At 46.1% G+C, this 20,021-nt stretch overlaps 2 protein-coding genes and 1 pseudogene across 6 annotated transcripts in view; 2 read left to right on the top strand and 1 right to left on the bottom strand.

Annotated features, from left to right (window-relative positions):
* LOC309375116 (uncharacterized protein) overlaps positions 1-20,021 on the bottom strand; it is a 64,115-nt gene that overhangs the window by 10,063 nt on the left and 34,031 nt on the right. The window lies entirely within an intron of this gene.
* LOC309375187 (interferon-inducible GTPase 5-like) overlaps positions 10,765-20,021 on the top strand; it is a 205,941-nt gene continuing 196,684 nt past the window's right edge. Inside the window, exon 1 of one of the 2 annotated variants that reach the window (XM_081920760.1) lies at positions 10,765-10,888. The gene's annotated coding sequence lies outside the window, so the exon portion shown is untranslated. The remainder of the gene's footprint in view (positions 10,889-20,021) is intronic. The other variant, XM_081920766.1, reaches the window with a different exon arrangement.
* LOC309375348 (interferon-inducible GTPase 5-like) lies at positions 16,031-19,499 on the top strand (annotated as a pseudogene). The gene is made up of 2 exons: positions 16,031-16,704; positions 17,765-19,499. The product of its transcript is annotated as an interferon-inducible GTPase 5-like (transcript).

Below are 20,021 nucleotides of genomic sequence, written 5' to 3'. Positions count from 1 at the left end.
AAGTGTTTTGTGGAGACAAATCACAAAAGTCACAAAAGCGATTGTGCTGATTTTGGTAGTGGGCTGCACTTGCATGATATCTGCTGTAGGGGCAACCCCCCCCCCAACATATACATAAATTCCTGCAACAAACCTATTTAATTAAATCCAACATGTTTGTTTGAGTTCATATATTACACAGTCCTCAAATGTGGTTAAGGAAGGGTCCCTGGAATGTAATGGACGATACAGCTGTTGAGGTTGGCTAGCATAGGTAGCAGACACAGGCAGGCTGGCCCAGGCAGCTGGGTTGGGTAGGACAAGGTTTCCGGATATTTCCTTGTTTTGCCCCGAAGGGCTTCCTCAGCTGTTAATAGTTCTATATAATAAATATAAACACTTGATAATACAATGATTAATATTAGACATGTAGAAATTACAAATATAAATATATTATATCATGACTAAAAATTATGAAGTTCATACATTATTAAGCATTACACTGGGCAACAGTTTTTTACTTTTTGAATGTTGTCTAGATTTCTACAACTGATTTAGGGTATTTTTCCACTGCTGAATCAGGAAATGGCATCCGTTTCTCTCCATCAGGTCAGGTTTTCTGTAAACTGAATGGTGGGCATTGATAAAGGTAAGTACACGTAAATTGCATGTTGCTTCACCATTTTTCAAACTTCAGGGCTTGAACTTCTGTTTCTTGGAACTCCTGGAATGCTCAGCAGCACAGAGGTCTCTCTTCAGAGTTCAACAGTAGTCAGCCATCATGACTGCGTCCCAGCGACCCTGATACCTGGTCTCCATCTCTTTCATGTCCTGATGGAATCTCTCCCCCTGCTCATCACTCATTGAACCCAGGTTCTCAGGAAACCGGTCCATATGTGAAAATAGGTAGTGCATCTTGACGCTCATGTTGCAGCCCAGGTTTCTGAAAGCAGTCAGCATGTTGTTGACAAGTTCTGCGTAGTTTCTGGCCTTATTGTTGCCAAGAAAGTTATTCACTACCAGAACAAATGCCTTCCACGCTTCCAGTTCCACTTCGTTCGTTGAGTTTCCGAACTCTGGATCTCTGATGAGCTGACGGATCTGAGGACCATCAAAGATGCCAGCTTTCAACTTCTCCGTGGTCAATCCTGGAAAAGCCTGGCACAAGTAATTGAAGCAGTCACCATCATTGTCCAGAGCCTTGGTGAACTGCTTGATTAAGCCGAGTTTGATGTGCAGCGGTGGGAAGAGTATTCTGTCTCTGTCCACCAGAGGGTCCTTGATGACGTTCCTTTCTTTGCAAGGCACCAATTCCTCCCGCACAGGCCAGTCCTTCTTCGTGTAATGCTGAGCACGGTCCCTACTATCCCACATGCACAGAAACATTGGGTACTTAGTGAAGCCAGACTGTTGTCCCAACAAAAAGTTCACCATCTTCAGGTCAACACAAATAAACCACTTATGCTGATCATAACCAATTTTCTCCAGCACATACTTCACCGCTTCATAGTTCTCCTTCAGTGTACTCGAGTGAGCCTGGGGTATAGAGGCAAACTGGTTGCCGTTGTGTAGCAGAACACATTTCAGTGATCGCTTGCTGCTGTCAATGAACAGTCTCCAATCTTTGGGTTCGTACTGTGGCACTCCAAGCTTGAGCAGAAGCTGTGCAATATCTGCACAGTACACCAAGTCCTTCTCTTCCGAGAAAAAACGGAGGTACTCTTGATGCCTGTTGCGTAAGAAGCTGATGCGAGCACTGTCAGAGAGGAGGTTTTTTCCTTCAATCTGGATGCCAACAGTTCGGCAGAGTCCTTTGACAGGCTGAGGTCACAAACTAGATCATTCAGCTCCTTTTGGGAAATTGGATGTGGAGCATCATCTTCAAGAACCACTTTTTCTTCATGTCCTTCAACACTGGAGGCATCTTCGTCACTAATGTCGAAGTACTCCGAAGATAGGCACTGGAATTTCATCACAATGAGCTACAGGATGACGAGCTGATTGAAGATCAGGATACTTCATGGGGCGGCTGCCCCATTAACTTAGCTTTGCTCCCCCAGCTTTATGCTTTGCTGGACCAATTTATGGAAGATTTCGAGGTTTTATGACTTCAAACTGATCCCTTTTCGACATAATCACCCAGAACTATCGGACCTGAATACTTCGTGTCATTAAAATAATCATTTCCAATCAAAACAATTATTTGACAAGGCATTTTACCCCCACCAACTTCTTCTAAAATGCTCCACACAAGCATACATGTGAACAAAAATGTAAAAAAAGACATGTGGCCATAGCTCAAAAACTTGACCTGATTGAGCAAAACCAACGTGATTTTTGGATTCAGCGCATCAGATTCATCCTAAATCAGCTGAAAAAACGCAGACAACAAATTTGTTGTTGACCAGTGTTATCAATCATTAAAAGATACAGAGGTTGTGCATACCATCAAAGTGTGTAACAGATCATGTAAACAATGATTCTTGGACGATTCTCAATAGTAATGGCCAGTGAATCTCAGTACACCCTTAATAAGCAAAACCATATGATGAGACAGGTGTTAACCTAAATGCAGTCTTAAAAGAATATGACCACAATGGTATCACATAGGCAGAGCTCTTATGTAGTATATGTTTCACATAGCTCAGGGGTTAAAATGCATCTCTGGGTTATTTGTGGGGCATAGGAATTCTTTCTTTTTCCCCCAAAATATAGTCTAGCCCAGCCCATGGTCTGAGGGACGGTGGACCGGCCCACAGCTAAAAAAGGTTGCTGACCCCTGACATAGCTTGTGTGGGATATGTCATTATAAAAAGCATGTATACAATTCAGTATTTAGACCTAAACGATGCAGAGTGTTGAGTAAAATAAATAAATCTGATTTCCTTCTGTGTAAGGACTCTTCCTGCATTTTCAAGAGGTCCTTGATAGGTCCAAAGTACAAAAAAAAATGTAAGGTCATCCTCAGTGTGCGACTTTTGAATGAAATGGGATACCAGAGGAGCACCCAAAATTCTATTTCTGATTCTAGAACGATGCTCCAATTGTAGCCTTTTGTTGCGCCCACGCAGAGACAAAAGGAGCCAAACGACACCAAGGGGTTAATCCAGAGAAAGAGCGTTTTATTCTGCCATGGGGGGAGGGGGGGCAGAGGCACCTGTGTGATTCAGTTCACAAAAGACAGGCCGTAGCAAAAAGCATTTTACATCAGGTTTTTATCCTGTTCTCAAAACCCCTTCTTCCCTCTCCCCCTTCACAGATTTTACATAGAAATGTTGCTTTTCGTTCTCTGGCTCTGCTCCCGGAAGTATGTTGCAAATCAATGTACCAGGACAAGGTTATCTTGGATCTGGGAAGCGAAAAGCTTTACTGTTCTCAGCTGTAGGTTTGTTACAGTGTTTTTGTTACAGAGAGGACTGCTTAGCTCGTGCTTTTTGTCTTAGAGGAAAATGCAGTTTTTAAAATGCTTAAGGGGAGGCCTGGCTGGGGGGGGGGATTCACAAACAGTTTTTAGGGCTTTCTGGGGTAACCCTAACTGTACCCCTTCACAATATCCTGGTTCTGATTGGTCTTGTGGTTTGTCCCACATATAATAAACCACATGTGCATTTTATTACATAGACAGTGCGTGCAGTAGCACATGTAGCAAATGATTGTATGGTGAATTTAAACCCTCACTGTTGGTGAACTCTTTTACCAGAAGTGCGTATCTGCATGCAACGCAGTGTCCACACTTGAAAAAACCTCTTGGAGCTGTTATTAAAGTCTGTTGTGGTATGGGTTTTAGATCAGTGTGTACCAGTATGTCTCGAAGGGATCTAGTGCGTCGTTTCCCGAAGCAGGGAAGAACCTCGCAACCAGGAATATCTTTTAAGACATGGCAATGCCGTTTCACTATTCTCACAATGTCTCTTGTCATGTGATTAAATTCTAAGGAAGAATGGATTCTCTTGGTGATCTCATGAGTATCAGTCCGGGTTTTTTAAAGTGTGGGTCTATCCTTAGTTTTAGTTCTTTGTATGCTGTGGACACCACTGTACGTGGGCAACCGCATTCTAGGAAAGAGGTTACCAACTTGTCAGAGTGATATTTCAAATCCTTCAGATTAGAAGAATTTATTTTGAGCCATAGAAATTGACCAAACGGAAGGTTATCTCGAAGGTGTCTTGGATGATTGGAACTATAATGAAGTAAAGAATTTACATCTGTACTTTTTTAAAAGGGGCGAACCTTGATTTTTAGCTGGTCAGTGTAAATTTCCAAATCAAGAAAGGGTAGAACTGAATTTACCTTCAAAATTTAAATGTGAGTTTAGACCATTTGTCCACAGATTAAACCGATCAAAAATATCCTCAGTGAATATAAACAATAAATCACCAATGTAACGTCCATAAAACAACAAATATACTCCATATGGGTCATTATGAAAAATGTGTTCTAAATCAAAATTACTCATGAAAATATTGGCCACGCTGGGAGTGCATCTCGGACCCATAGGTACACCCTGTTTCTGGATGTAATATTTAGTCCCAAAACAGAAGTAATTGTTGTACAAAATTAAAGATACAATTTCCACGAGGAAATGTACTGGTGGAGATGTTTGATTATGATCTATTAACATTTCCTTAATCAGTGTCTTCACCTCATCTAGGGGTACATTGGTATATAGTGAGGAAACATCCCAAGTGGCTGTGATACTATGCTGGGTAGGTTCTTGATTAAGGTAATGACATGTTTAGTATCACGGATATACAACGGTGTTTCTTTGGTAAGGGGATTCAAGAAGCTATCGATGTAGTGTGAACAATTTTTCTAGAAGAGAGACTGAGGCTGAAAATATTGGTCTCCCTGGTGGGGGCAGTATGTTTTTATGTATTTTGGGGAGGGTATAGAATATAGGTACCTTCGTATGTTGGGGACATAGAAATTCAGCCACAGCAGTATCAATATAGCCTAATAAGACGGCTTCATCTAGAATGGACTGAAGTTTATTATTTATCACCGTGGTTGGATCACCAGGTAAGGGTAAATAGAAGTGGGTATTACTCAACTGGCTCTCAGTTTCCTTTACATAGTCTGCTTTATTCAGTAGCACTATTGCGCCACCCTTGTGATCAGGTCTTTGGCCGTGGTAAGTTTGTTCAGGACCTCCCTCTCCTCCTTACTCAAATTCTTACAGAAATTGGGGTGCGGGCAACGTTATAGTTATTACAAAGTCCTAGGTAAATAGCTTTAAAAAATGCTCTTGAAATTCCTGTACAGCTACATCCGTCTCTCAGTTTTACAGCCACCTCCATTCACAGCTGACCCTTCAAGTTTAAGTCCTGGATTTACAGAAGCCATCCTGGTTTCTGATTTGACCCTGGAAGAAGAAGAAGAAGAAGAAGAAGAAGAAGAAGAAGAAGAAGAAGAAGAAGAAGAAGAAGAAGAAGAAGAAGAAGAAGAAGAAGAAGAAGAAGAAGAAGAAGAAGATATTATTTCTACCCCGCCCATCTGGCTGGGTCCCCCCAACCACTCTGGGCAGCTTCCAACAAAACACTAAAATACAATAACCTATTAAACATTAAAAGCTTCCCTAAACATGCCCCATTTTCCTTAGGACACAGAGCCATAGCTAGGTGGGGCCCTGCCAGAGGCGCAGGCAGGGTGTGTGTGTGCAAAATCGGCTGCCGAGACCCTCCGCCAGGTGCCCTGTCTGGCCAGCTCTCACTGCCCACAGCCCAGGCAGGATGGGGAAGAAGGCATGCTGGGCAGCAACTGCTCCCAGCTGCCTCCCTCGCCCCTTGGTCCTCCCTGTACATGCCGCAGTGCCCCATCCCATTTGGCCATGAGGTACCAGCTCTGCCTCTCCCAGAACTCGCTTGGGGTCGGGGCCAGGAAGCTACACCAGCCCAGTGGTGGAGCAAGTTGATTGGGCGCCTGGGGCGGGGCCAAGGGGTGGGGCCAGCCACCCATGGGGCGGGGCCAGCCTGGGCAAGACGCTCTGCAGGACCACCAAGGAGTCTGCCTGCCTCCTCCCAGTCAGCCACACTCCAGCTGAGGGTGAGGCAGCAGGTGGACCGTTTGGTGCAGGGCGGAGCTGCACTCCCAAGGAAGACGCTTGGCTTGGGCGTGCTGCAGGCCTGTCGTGAATGCCGCCTGGCTTTTTGTCACCCCCCTCAGTGGTGACACCCAGGGAGCCTGTCCCTACCACACCCACCTTCCTCCGCCCCTGCACCAGCCTCAGCCCCTGACACTGCCCAGCTCACCTCACTGCTCGCACCCCTGCCTCTCCGGACGTGGGGGAGGGAGTCACCAGGTTCAAAGCCTGCCTACTCCGGAGTCACTTCTCTATCTCTCTCCTCTGGCACACCTTCCTTCAAGAGTGTCAACTTGAATAAAATATATGGGGGGGGCAGGTAAGCTCCGCCCTGTATGATCAAGATGGAGCACACACACACACTATTTGAATGACAATGCCCATTAATGGGGGGGGCAGCCTCCTCAAATATTTTAGGGAGGGGCAAAGGAACCTTGACCCCAAGGAGCTGGCTCCCATGCACTCCTCCCTATTAAAGTGGGGTGCTCCCCACTTTATGCGACTTCACTTATGCACGCAAGGCCCCGGAACGTAACCCGCACGTAAGTGAGGAGACGCCTATATACCATCATCTAGGTCAGCCTTCCCCATCTTGGTGTCCTCTCTCTGTTTTGGCTTCCTTCAATCAGAATTCATTACAAAAGGGAATTCATTACAAGGGGAAGTGTGTGAGGAATTGAATTGAATGGGTGCCGGGGGGGCGGGGTTGGAGGAGAGACAGAAAGAAGAGCCAATTTGTCCATGGCTAGGGGGCACAATCTGGACAGTTCTGCCAGGCTCTCAAGATCACCTAGCTACAGCTCTGTTAGGCTGTCCCTATTTCTATCGGAGAAATGTTGGAGGGTATGACACAGGTGCACCAGCACTGTGTGCCATCATTCCCCCCCCCCCTCATCATAGCCCAGCTGGTTGTGGCGCAGGTGTCCTGAAATAATATGCAAAAATACATTGGGCAAAACCTCATTTAAAGATGTGGGTTTTGAGATGAAAGTGCATTGGTGTGCATCAACCATTTGTTGTCAAGCGGTAGCTTCCAGCCACAATGGATATACTGCATCTGAACACCAGTTGCTGGAGACCACCGGGGAGGGGGGGATATTTTTGTACTTAGGTCCTGCTTTCGAGTTTCCCACAGGCATCTGGTTGGACGGATCCAGCAGGAGTCTTCTGTTTCGACATTTACATGGGTCTGAACAACAACAACAACCAACAATGCGACAAAGCAACTTGAAATGTGATTTGGTTCTGGCTTGGACCTTCCAGATTCCTCTGAAGCCAAGATCTAAGTCTGGGAAGGGGGCTATGTGTGGAACTTCATGGGGATGAGGAGGGAGATGCATTCAACCATGGGTAGGCAAACTAAGGCCCGGGAGCCGGATCCGGCCCAATCACCTTCTAAATCTGGCCCACAGACGGTCTGGGAATCAGCAGGTTTTTACATGAGTAGAATGTGTCCTTTTATTTAAAATGCATCTCTGGGTTATTCGTGGGGCATAGGAATTCTCTCCCCCCCCCAAAAAAAATATAGTCTGGCCCCCACAAGGTCTGAGGGATGGTGGACTGGCCTCTGCTGAAAAAGTTTGCTGACCTCTGATTAAACCAATGTGTTATGATCCACAAACAATAGATTGGCACAGCAATGTATTTAGGACTAAATGTCCCATTGTTGATAATTCCTGGCTGCTTGCCAGCACACAGCTCTGCTCAACTGGCTGATTTCTGAGAAAGCGAAACCTAAACTGGGTGGCTCTGTTTCCTCTTCATTGTAAACCATTTGGAGAACAAAAACAAATGAGTTTTAGCACATTTTAAAATGGGTAAGGAAGGTTGGCACACTGTGGAGTGTGCCAGGTGGAACATGATCTAATCTAAATACTGGATTACGCAATAGCCTGATCTATTAGAAGGCTCAAAATGCATGAGAATCCTCCACTTATGTAAGCAATAGCATTGAACATAAAAACCATTACAGTACACACAATAATTGGGTCCCCCCTTTGTGGAAAGAACATACTGTCAGACACATTTTAGCATTCCTACATAATATCACACAACAGACTAATTAAATATCAGTTGCATATTTTGAGGCAATCGTGATCTTTTACACATCTTTTCAGTCCTGGAGCACAGAGTCTTGAGGTTTAAAAAGTGAGAGAATGTCCTTGCAATTCAACTCCCCCCCCCTTTGTCAGCCTCTCTCCTCCGTCAGTCTATACCCTTTGAAAGAAATTGCTGTGGCCACTTTGAAAACTCAGGTGTCTGTTGTTGTTGCAGGTAATAAATAGTCTTGTGGTCACGAGGAATTGGGGAATTCAGTTGTTGTTGCTTTTTCATCATTGAATTTGTAGTAACACATCTGTAGACAGGATATTCTCTAAGGGGCAGGGTTTTTGGGGGGACTTAGAGACAGTTAGAAAAGGAAGGGGCAAAAAGCAAAAAATAGAATGTCCTTGAGCTTCCTTGGGAAGCTGCAAACAATAAAATTCTCCCCCCCCCCCGTGAAATGAATTAAAACAATTTAAAAATCCCATAAGGGAAAAGGGCAGATTTTTGTTTACAACATTAGAATGCAAACTACTTGTCTTTTCATTGAAAGGGAGATTCAGCAGTCTTTAGATGGGCAATAAAAGGTCCTGCTGATCAGGTTGTAAAATAAAACTCAAACACCACTCTTTTTGGATCGGGTCCACCACAATGGCAGGCCACTGGGGTTTGCCAGTGGACAGAATAAAAGACATGGGACGCTGGCAATCCAACACGTACAAGAGTTATATCCGCGACAACTCCAAAATTTAAAACAGACCTATCTTCCTCCAAAGAGTCACACACATGAGGTGTTTGGTGAAGAAGAAGTTCATTTATTGGCTCTGTACAGAAGCATGGTCCAGGGGGATTGCACCCAAAGGCTGGACCTGAGTCTTGGCAAGCCCCCTCTGTTATACCGCTCTCATAGAATAGAATCATAGAATCATAGAGTTGGAAGAGACCACAAGGGCCATCGAGTCCAACCCCCTGCCAAGCAGGAAACACCATCAGAGCACTCCTGACATATGGTTGTCAAGCCTCTGCTTAAAGACCTCCAAAGAAGGAGACTCCACCACGCTCCTTGGCAGCAAATACCATAACCTTTCCTGACCAATTATATTCCCCGATTACACTTATTCCCTTATATAGTGGTGTTCTGCAGCTTGCATCATCTCTTATTTGATTGTATACTATTTGCCACAAAGCCAGGCATGCAAACGTCTACCTCGTGTCACATGAGCTTTTACTTACTGCTGCTGACACAGTCTCTACCTATGATTTTCTATAGCCTCCACCCTTTCCAGGCCTGAGGTTCACCACAATGTCAAGTGAGTCTGTGCCCCAGGTCCAGGTTACAATTCCATGTTTGCCTCATTGCTGCTTGGTAGAAAGCTCAGGAGAACTTCAGCACAGGGCATTTCCTTCAGATGACAGACCAATGGAGGCTCATTGCCTCGTTGTCATTCTCTGTTTGCCGCACGTACAAGCAGTGGTGTAACTGTGTAAGATCAGAGAGGATGGGGTGATCTCATACTGATACATGGTTTTAGATGAGGCCTTCTAAAATGCCATGTGGGGAGAGGGGGAGAATGTGGCCATGGTAGATGGGTAAAGATCTTGGAGCAGAAACTGCATCCTGTTTACAAGTTTTCCTCTCCCCACACCTGCCCAGCAACACAGTTCTGCTCGAACTGATCAAAGATCAAAACCAGTGATACACTGTCAACACTGCTGATCTTCAGTGCACAGATACAACCAGGCACAGGCTATCTGTGAGTTTATGGACCTTGACAGTGAAACCTGACAGGACTGAGCATGTGAACCAATATAACATCCCTTATGATGCTTTTCCATTCTCAGAATTTTCTGCAATGCAATGGGTCACGTGATCAATGATGTGCAGGAGGCCCTCAGTAGACAAGTTGGTGTTGAAAGGGCTCCCTAAGCAGAACAAAGTATCTCTGCACATGCTAATGAAATCCTTTCACTGCCAACCCTCCCCCCATCTTTTTAATGCAAATAACAGGAGAGGTCTATGCAGAGAGAGGGTTGGAAGAAAGAACTTGACACACTTCAGACATGAGGCAGAACCTTGTTGTCATTGCATTCTTATATTAATAAGTCTGTGCCCAGTGCGCATCTGATGTACTGCAGATGCATGTCTGGCTGTGCAACCATGGACGTCACATGCCCTGATTAGCAAAATTCTCCTCATAGTGCTGCTCTGCTCCCCCAGCTTGCCATTTACACCTCAGCCTATGAACTCAATGTCAGAGCACACCAGCTGAAATAATGCACCTGATTAACTAGAAGGTTAAAAAAAAATCTAGGAAATTTCTAGGGTCCTTTGCAAATATTCTATTCTACACTGCAATAGTAGGAAGGCTGGGCTGTGCGTAGTCCTCTTTCATCAATGCCACGCTGCTTAAGTGCAGACAACTCAGGTGCTGAGGCAACAGGGCACAGAGGCAACAACAGCAGAGGTGAAGGATTACTTCCATGCGATGTTTCCACAGGTGATCCTTTGGGACTTCCCAGAAAACGCAGCATCCCCGCTGGCAAACGGGCTGCTTGGAGCTCCCTCTGGCCAGGAATGCGGCTTCGGCTATTTGTTGCGATCTTATCTCATCCTCCCTGGCTACCTTCGCTTTCTTTTTTGCTTTTAGTGCTGTGATAATCAGGAGGGAGAGAGGGTATAAAAGAGGCAAACAATGAGAGAAGGTGGGAGAAAAGCGCCAGAAACCTCTAAGCAAAACCTCTGAGAAGAGGACTGAGCTTGGCTGCAAAAAATCGGTTCAGCAGCAGGTAAGGAGTTGAACATTTCTCATGATTTCCGTTTCTTTTTCAGCTTGTTTGCGTTAAAGGAGACTCTGAGTTTCTTGCTTGGCAGAACAATTGTTGTTGCTGGGGGTTTTTTTTACCTTTTACCTTTTACTTTTTTATTTTTACCTTTTACCTTTTTTTCTTTTTCTTTTTATTACCGTATTTTTCGCACCATAGGACGCACTTTTTCCCCTCCAAAAATGAAGGGGAAATGTGTGTGCGTCCTATGGTGCGAATGCAGGCTTTCGCTGAAGCTGGAGAGCGAGAGGGGTCGGTGCGCACCGACCCTCTCGCTCTCCAGGCTTCAGGAGAGCCCCACCACCAGCCCCACAAGCTCGGGGGACAGCGGGGAGGCGGAACGCCACCATCCCGCTGTCCCCCGACTTGGTTAGAAGGCTGGCGGGGGGAGAAGCCTGCTCCTCCCCGTCGCCAGCCCCGCAAACTCGGGGGACAGCGGGAGAGGCGCAGAGCGCCCTTCCCGCTGCCCCCTGACTTGGCTAGAAGGCTGGCGGGGGGGAGAAGCCTGCTCCTCCCCGTCACCAGCCCCGCAAACTCAGGGGACAGCGGGAGAGGCGTAGCACGCCCTTCCCGCTGTCCCCCGACTTGGCTAGAAGGCTGGCGGGGGGGAGAAGCCTGCTCCTCCCCGTCGCCAGCCCCGCAAACTCAGGAGACAGCGGGAGAGGCGCAGCGCGCCCTCCTGCTGTCTCCCGACATGGTTTGGAGGCTGGCGGAGGGCTTCCTCCTCCCCCAGCCCCGAAAGCTCCCAGAGCGATGCCAAAGCTGCGCGCAGCTTCGGCATGGCTCTGGGTCCCGTTCTGGGGGAGGGGGAAGCTCGGGCTTCCCCCGCCCCAGCCCCGCGTCTCCAGCCGGGAGACGGTTGCGGGGGGCTGCTTTAGCCCCGCGCGCGCTCTCCCGGCTGGAGAGGTGACGCGCGCCTATGGCAGGAGCCTCCATAGGCGCGCGTCACCTCTCCAGCCGGGAGAGCACGCATGGGGCTAAAGCAGCCCCCCGCAACCCTCTCCCGGCTGGAGAGGTGACGCGCGCCTATGGCAGGAGCCTCCATAGGCGCGCGTCACCTCTCCAGCCGGGAGAGCACGCACGGGGCTAAAGCAGCCCCCCGCGACCCTCTCCCGGCTGGAGAGGTGACGCGCGCCTATGGCCGCTGCTCCCTGACCTGCTCTTTGGGGCTGGTGGTGGGCTTCTCCCGCCAGCCCCAAAGAGCAGGTCGAAAGGAACCTGAAGCCTGGAGAGCGAGAGGGGTCGGTGCGCACCGACCCCTCTCGCTCTCCAGGCTTCCAAGGTAGCCGCCTGAACGCACCTTAAACGGCACCTTGTTTTAGAACGGGAAAACAAAAGGGGGAAAATTCTCCCACTCTCTGCACAGAGCCTCCTGCCGCTTCGCTGAAGGGGCGCTGGGCAGAGAGCAGAAGAATTTTTTTCCCTTGTTCTCCCCCCTCTAAAACAAGGTGCGTCCTATTGTCCGGTGCGTCCTATGGTGCGAAAAATACGGTACATTAATTATATTATAGCTATTGTGATATTTATATTATTATATTATATTATATTATATTATATTATATTATATTATATTATATTATATTATATTATATTATATTATATTATATTATATTATATTATATTATTATATCCAGTGGTTTTTTTCTTTAAAAATGTTTAGGGGACCATTCAAAACCACCTCAAATCGGGAAAAATAAATACAATAAATGGACAGAAGTGCAAAGAACATGCATTACCTCGCATTACACAGCTGACAGCTCACAGTAACTTCCACATTGGCATGAGGTTGTGTGCACTAACATCTTCCTGATTCCTTTCTGGGAAAGAAAGGAAGCCGCCATCAGAGGTGGTAACAACAAAATGTTTAGGGGTACGTGTACACCTGCATCGTCCCCCCCCGAAAAAAGGACTGATCATATCGTATTGTAAACAATAATATCATTACCAACAATGATGTTCTAATAATAATAATAATAATAATAATAATAATAATAATAATAATTTATTATTTGTACCCTGCCCATCTGGCCGGGTTTCCCCAGCCACTCTGGGCAGCTTCCACAGAGACCAAAAAGGCTGCTCTTCTTTCTCATGGCAAAGGGAATAAATAACATGCCACAAGTAGCTGGTGCTACTTTTAGAGTTTTAAGTACGGTACTTTCTAGGAGGGAAAAAATGCGTGTAATGGAGCGAAAACTACGGTAATTCAATATATCCTTCCGCAGAGCCCCCCACCCTTTGATGGGTATTATTCCTGAAAGAAAGCAGCAGGACCACAGCTGTGCCCCAGCACTTGCTGACGTGCAATAATGGTATCTGTGAGCTACTTCTGATTAGAGAAACTGCATGGCAAGGGTTCGAGGCAGGGCAGAAGATGCTGGAGCTTCTCTCGGTTCTGGGTTGGTGCTGCCTGATGAGCCTGGATAGCTCAGTTGGTTAGACCATGGTGCTAATAACGCCAAGGCTGCAGGTCCCTGTATGGACCAGCTGCATATTCCTGCATTGCAGGGGGTTGGACTAGATGATCCTCAGGGTCCCTTGCAACTCTTCAGTGCTATGTTTCTACGACTTTCCCAAGTTGCCCTTTTGGGGCTTTCCGTATCCTTCCATGACTGTGGCACAAAATTTGAAACGAAATATGAAGAAATTAAAATCCCCTATGAAAAATTACACCTGCCTCCTCAGTGACTTACATATCGCACGCCGCGTTGCTATTAGTCATAGGGAACCTCCAGTGTTAGGTGCAGTATATGCCGCCAGGTATTGACTAGGAAGCAAATAGCTCTCGCCTTCCTGCTGTGCGTCTGGGAAGCGTCTGCTTAGCCACACTGGAATGCAGGATGGCAGAGTGCGTTGGACTTTGGGCCGACACAGCAGGGCTCTTAATAATGGTAACGTTAATAGCAACAGCACCAACTTCTTACTCTATCAGCGCAGAACACCTAGCCAAGGAGGACCAAAATTGAGAAGATCCATAATTGGTGTAGGACTGTAAATTATTTGATGTGTTAATGCGAATGGAAGTCGTTAAAATTGCAGCTGCAGTACTGTATAAGGGTTTGTTATTCTGACTAGCGTGCATTGGAATTTATAAGTTTTTAGAGTGCAGAGTTAAAGTAAATCATCAATTCTAGCACGGAGGGCAACAAAATAATATAATTTGGCATCTGAACAATTGGCATTATTAATCATATTATAATTTGGTATTATAGTTTGGTATGGGCAATGAGGCTTTTATTGAGTTATTGTAATTGAAAACTAATAGAAATTATTACACAAAAAAGAGAAGATCCACAATGGAGAAAATCCATGGGGGGGGGGGCAAATTTTGGCCTTGCACAAACAGAAATTTTTGCCTTTCACAGAACACCATAATTAGGAAAGATTACCAAAGTCTGCCCCAGATTCTATTACTATGCTTTGGCATCAGTGCTGTGTATTTTGTAAGTGATTATAATGTTGTATATTTTTCCCCCAAGGTTTTTTTTTTCTTTCTTCCTTTCTTTCTAAAAGCAAACAAAAACCGAAATGCAATGCAAAGGGTTTCCCTCTTTTGTGAAATTAGCAGTGTCTCACAGGGCAGAGGAAGTGAAATGCTCTCACTGTGTGTGGGTGTGCATGGGTGTCTTAAAGGTCAACGTGCTGTGTGTGTGTGTGTCTGTGACAAACTGTCTGTGACATTCATTCTGATTTGTTTGCAGAGTTATGCAAACAACTTTCTGTTGCACTTTTCCCTTATCAAAAGAAGTGAATCTTAGCGAGCCACTGCCAGTTCATTGTAGACAATATTAGTATTAATCCAGTGATGGCCAAACTTGGTCCTCCAGCTGTTTTGGGACTACAATTCCCATCATCCCTGACCACTGGTCCTGTTAGCTAGGGATGATGGGAGTTGTAGTCCGAAAACAGCTGGAAGGCCGAGTTTGGCCATCACTGGATTAATTCAAATAGGCCAATGGTCTCAAGTCCGAACAAGGCAGCTGTGCAGAAGAGGGGATTTCAACATGTCGCCGGAAATCACCCCCCCTCATTGTCACGTGTACTGCACAAGCACCACACTCACACACACACGCATCTCCCCCCCCAACCCAAGAGCTGTCCCTTTAGACCGCCACCTCTTAAAAGCCTTCCGTAAATAAGGAAGCGCTAGCCTGACAGCTTTCCGCTATAGCGCTCCGCATCGCCCTATCTTTATTACGAGTAGACCGGCCGCCTGAACTTTGGGTCAAACGGCAGCCGGCTCAGCCAATCAACATTGCCAAACAGCGCCCCTTGTGGTGGCCACACTGGTACTGCAGGCTGCAAGCGCTTTTCCTCACCTTTTGACAGCTCTCAATACAATGTTTCCGAGTTTAATTGACCGTGACTGATCTAATCAAAATGTAGCAAGCTGCTTCCGAAAGGCGAAAGTACTTTGAACTTCAAGGACAATATTCTTTATAAAATCACCAAAAATCAGCCGTACATCGGATTTTCACCGGACCACTTTTATTTTGTTACATATTACAAGGACTATCAAAGGGGGGGTGACCTGATACGGGGCAACCATAATCCTTTGACCGAGCGGTCACGTACTCTGCAGCCCTTCCCAGCGGACGTGACAACCTTGATGGCCATTGTGATGGGCCCAGACAGAAAGCTATCAGGGACACAATAACCTGCATGTTTCAGTGTATTCCGCGCGGACTCTCACAAAGGACTCTGGCCAGATTCCCCTCAGGGGGCAGGAAATTTCGCCCCTCTCTTTTGTTCTTGAAAATGACTCATGTGGGGAGGGGAGAGGAGGCTCCGGCCAGGTGTCAGGACACTCGGATTACCTGTGTAGCCCCTCCTTGACTCCTCCTAATTCTAATGTAATCATGATGTAGATATGATGTAATTCTGGGAGTGTAGCTTGCGGGATTAGCAACTAATAAAAGTTAGGGTCTTCTTTTGTTCGGGGCTTCCATCTTGCTTCACCTCGTGGGCGGTGGGAGTCCTGTCGCGACAGTCTTTTCTTAAATAAAGACCGACCCTACTGGCTGCTGTTTTGCTCTGAATTGCTCTGGTCGGTGTCTTCATTTGTCCAAGAGAGCCCTCGGACTTTCCTGTAACAAACAAAAAGAGCTTTTTTCACCTCTGGTCCAGCATCTTGTATTTACCGTGGTCAACCAGATACCCAAAGTTTTAACTGCACTGCCTGAATCAGTGCTCTCTTTTATCTGCCCTAAATCTTCCAACATACAGCTTCCTTGGAGTTCAAGAAACATTTCTCTTGAGTACTTGCTTGTCTCCAGAGCTCCTTGTGTGAATTAGGCCCCTTAAGTTGGTTCTGAAAACATTTAGCAGGGAGGTATCGTTGCAATGTAGAATGGGGAGGAAATCCATGGCTAGGTAGCAAAAGGAAGTGGTTAGGCCATATATAGAGCTGTGTGGGAATGAAGCTGAGAGGCTGGGCTGTGAGCGGGTGCCTGCATTTTGAGGATGCACATTTAAAACAAAGGAGGAGAAGAGGAGGAACCGAGATGCTTTGAAGAGAGGGAATGGCCATTTCAGACAACGGTGCAAGGATGAAAAGTAGCTAGCCAGAACCAAATTGGATAGGGTGAATTGTTGGTTTGCTGTCAGCCAAATACCGTGGCACTTTCAGGTGGAGAAAGTCAGGCCTGAAGTAGGGAGAGAGAGGACTCCCCTTGACTAAGGCTATAAAGGTGCAAACTGACGCTTTGGCCTGAGACCTAGTCCAAGATGGCTGCCAAGAGACGAGGTGAAGCAGAGGTTGGCGAGAGCAGGCCCAAAAGGTGTGTTTCCCTTCAGGCAAGTTTCACTGATAACTAGCACACGGGGGTTACAAGATCAAGGAACAAAGAGCCTTTTAGACACATTCTTTGAGTATAAACAGTATTTTGTTATTCATACCTCGCTGTCTTTCTCTGGAGAAACTTTTTCATTTTTAATCATTGCGTTTTCCTATGGAAACTTAATGTTCTGCTCATTCTTCATTATTATTATTATTATTGATTTGATTTCTCACCTGACCCTTTGCAATAAAGTCCCAGGGTGGATAGCATCAATTTAAAACGCAATGCTAGAAATGGTTTAAAACACCCGGAGGTGTTGCTTCAGGATGCAAACACTGTTGAATGGGAATGATAAAGGTAGGTGTTAGGGTCACACTTGCAGGGAGGGGATTCCACAATTTAGGGGCTGCCATTTAGGGCCTAAGTCATTTTAGGGCGTTAATCACTAGTGCAATAGTGTTTAAATTGGCTACGCACCAACAGTTTATGTGATGCTTCTCTTTCACCCTGGGAAAAATGAAAGTTAAAAGTCGGCTTGAGGGCCCCATTCCTTACAGTCAAGCAAAAGGTGTTATCAGAGTTCAATGTCAAAACCCAGCAAAAACATGGAGATGTAGGGTAGCTGAAGGGTGTGGCCTGAGGAGAGTTCTGAGGGCCGTATAGAGAGGCCTGGAGGGCCACATTTGGCCCAAGGACCTTTGGTTCCCCACCTGTGGACTAAACAAAAAGGAAGCAGGCTATTGGTTCTTGCTTCAGAGGTGTGAGCCAAGCAGCCCTAATTTTCCCCAACCTGACAACCTCTCACATAACAAATTTTGGATGGAATAAGGCCCTCTTTATAACATAAACATTATTCAAGGGAACGCTGGCTCCTTTTCTCTTTCTCCAAATATCCAGCCCAGAGCTGAACTGGCTGCATGGCTCTCTAAATGAAAAAAAGGTGCCCTGTTTCATGCCATCTCCTCAGCTGATGTCTCAGATGTGGAACACATTGTACCACAATAAGTGAAACTTGTTCAATGTCTCCTTATGTATTGCATTCTCTCCCCCTTCCTGCCAGGCCTTGATACGATCCTATGGCAGTTCAGCCGCCACCAGATTCCCAAAAGCAAGCCACTGCCTATGCAGAAGAATATGATATCATCATCGAAGAAGACATCAAAGATGCACTTGAAGGAGGAAGAATGGCAGAAGCAGCGTCCAAAATATTGGAAAACCTGCAGGCTTTGGAGAATGCCCGGCTGGACATTGCAGTAACGGGAGAGTCTGGCTCCGGCAAGTCCTCGTTTGTCAACGCCATTCGAGGCCTAGGGGATGAAGACGAAGGATCTGCCGACACGGGGGTTGTGGAGACCACAAAGGAGCCCACTCCTTATTCACACCCCAAGCACCCCAACGTGACTGTGTGGGATCTACCCGGAATCGGAACTCCAGATTTCCAGTCCAGCACTTACCTGGAGCAGGTCAACTTCTCCTGCTATGACTTCTTTATTCTCATTGCCTCAGAGCGCTTCAAGTCCAACCATGCCCAGTTGGCGCAGGAAATCCAGCGGATGGGCAAATGCTTCTATTTTGTGCGCTCGAAGGTAGACGCAGATATAGAGGCCACCAAAAAGCGCCGGCCAAAAGCCTACGATGAGGAGGCGATACTGAGGAAGATTCGAGAGAATTGCAAAGAGTGCCTTCAGGCTGAAGGAGTGGCTGCTCCCCAGGTCTTCCTCCTTTCCAGCTGGGAGCTAAACAAGTACGACTTCATACAGCTCGAGGAGACGCTGGAGAAGGAGCTGCCGAGCCACAAGAGACATGCCTTCCTCATGGCCCTGCCAAACATCTCTTTGTCCATCTTGCAGAAGAAGAAAGAGGCCTTGCAGAAGCAAATCTGGAAGCTGGCTGCCGTCTCATGCGCAATAGCAGTTATGCCCATCCCAGGCCTCTCTGTAGCTTGCGATATAGCTATCCTGGTTAAGTCTCTTTCGGGATACTGTCAGAACTTCGGCCTAGATGACGAATCCCTCGGCAAATTAGCTGAGAAAGTTGACAAGAATGTGGAGGAGCTTAAAGAGGCGATCAAGTCACCACTGGCCAAAGAAATCTCCAGGGACCTCGTGGTGAAGATGTTAACCAAAGCCGGTGGTGGGGCATTGATGGTGGTGGAGTACTTTGCCAGCACAATCCCTGTATTTGGCTCCATGACAGCTGGAGGGATATCCTTCGGAACCACCTATTACATGCTTCGCAGCTTCCTAAACGAGGTGGCAGATGATGCTCAGAATGTCCTCATCAAGGCTTTTGAGTCTGATGTTTGAAAGAGTTCTTCGGATCTCGTGTAGTGATCCATGATGGGTGCTTAGCTTCTAAATGGATGGAACAGCACCAAATCAAACAGAGCTCTGTCCTACAGTTCTCGAGGTTCTTTGGGGAAAGCTATGGCAGTTAAACTAGAATGAAGCTGGTTGAAACTTGTCATGTACACGTGAGCCATATGCATTTGACTGGAGGCCTTTTTGAATCGGATTGCTTCCTTTAGTGAAAAACTGGATGATGAATGTTTAAATTTGTTTTAATGTTATCACTCTAATGACTTTATAACTAAAGCCAAGATTGTGCTGTTTTGTACCCGGTGAAGCTCCTCTGGCAACGTTCAGGGCTTAACTTAACAAAGAACTGGAATACAAATCAGTTCCCTTTTTACTAGTGGTTTAAGCCACAGATTGTAACAACCTGAATCTTTAGGCCTGTCTTGCTTTCCTTTCTCTTTTTTCTTTTTTGAATAATAAAATGTGTCTAACCTAAAACATCTAGAGTGTACAAGTTCCTTGATTTGGAGCAGAAGATTTAAAACAAGTGGCATCTTCTCATTCATAAATTACCCTGACCCAGCTCCCGTTGCCCTCTAGGAAAAACTTTAATCTGGCCAAATCCAATCCCGTTAGCTATACTGGATCTCCAGGTTAACTTCTAGAGTCAGTATTTAAGCAACAGCCCATGCTAAGGAGGGGGGGGGATAAAGGCTGGGAGAAATTTTAATGGGATGGGGCACTCGTTCTCCACAAGCCTTCTGGGAGCTGTAGGTAAACCCAATAACATTTTGTTCAGATTTTAAAAATGCATTCTTTGACAAATGAAATACTGAGTTTGGCTAATAACCCAAGGAAGTTTAACCAATTTGTTAAGCAAATCCTCTCTACTGATGACCCAGTGATACAAACTTTAAGAACACGATTCTGAGTACATGTGTTGCTTAACAAGCAAGACTAGTAAATTATGGCTTTGGTTTGATAAACTGAATTCATACAAGACATGTTGGAGCTGCTTAT

Source organism: Podarcis melisellensis, assembly GCF_964234715.1.
Source record: "Podarcis melisellensis genome assembly, chromosome: 8".
Lineage (NCBI taxonomy): Eukaryota > Metazoa > Chordata > Lepidosauria > Squamata > Lacertidae > Podarcis > Podarcis melisellensis.
Note: the sequence above shows the minus strand (reverse complement) of the source record. Positions and strands in the feature narration are given on the sequence as shown.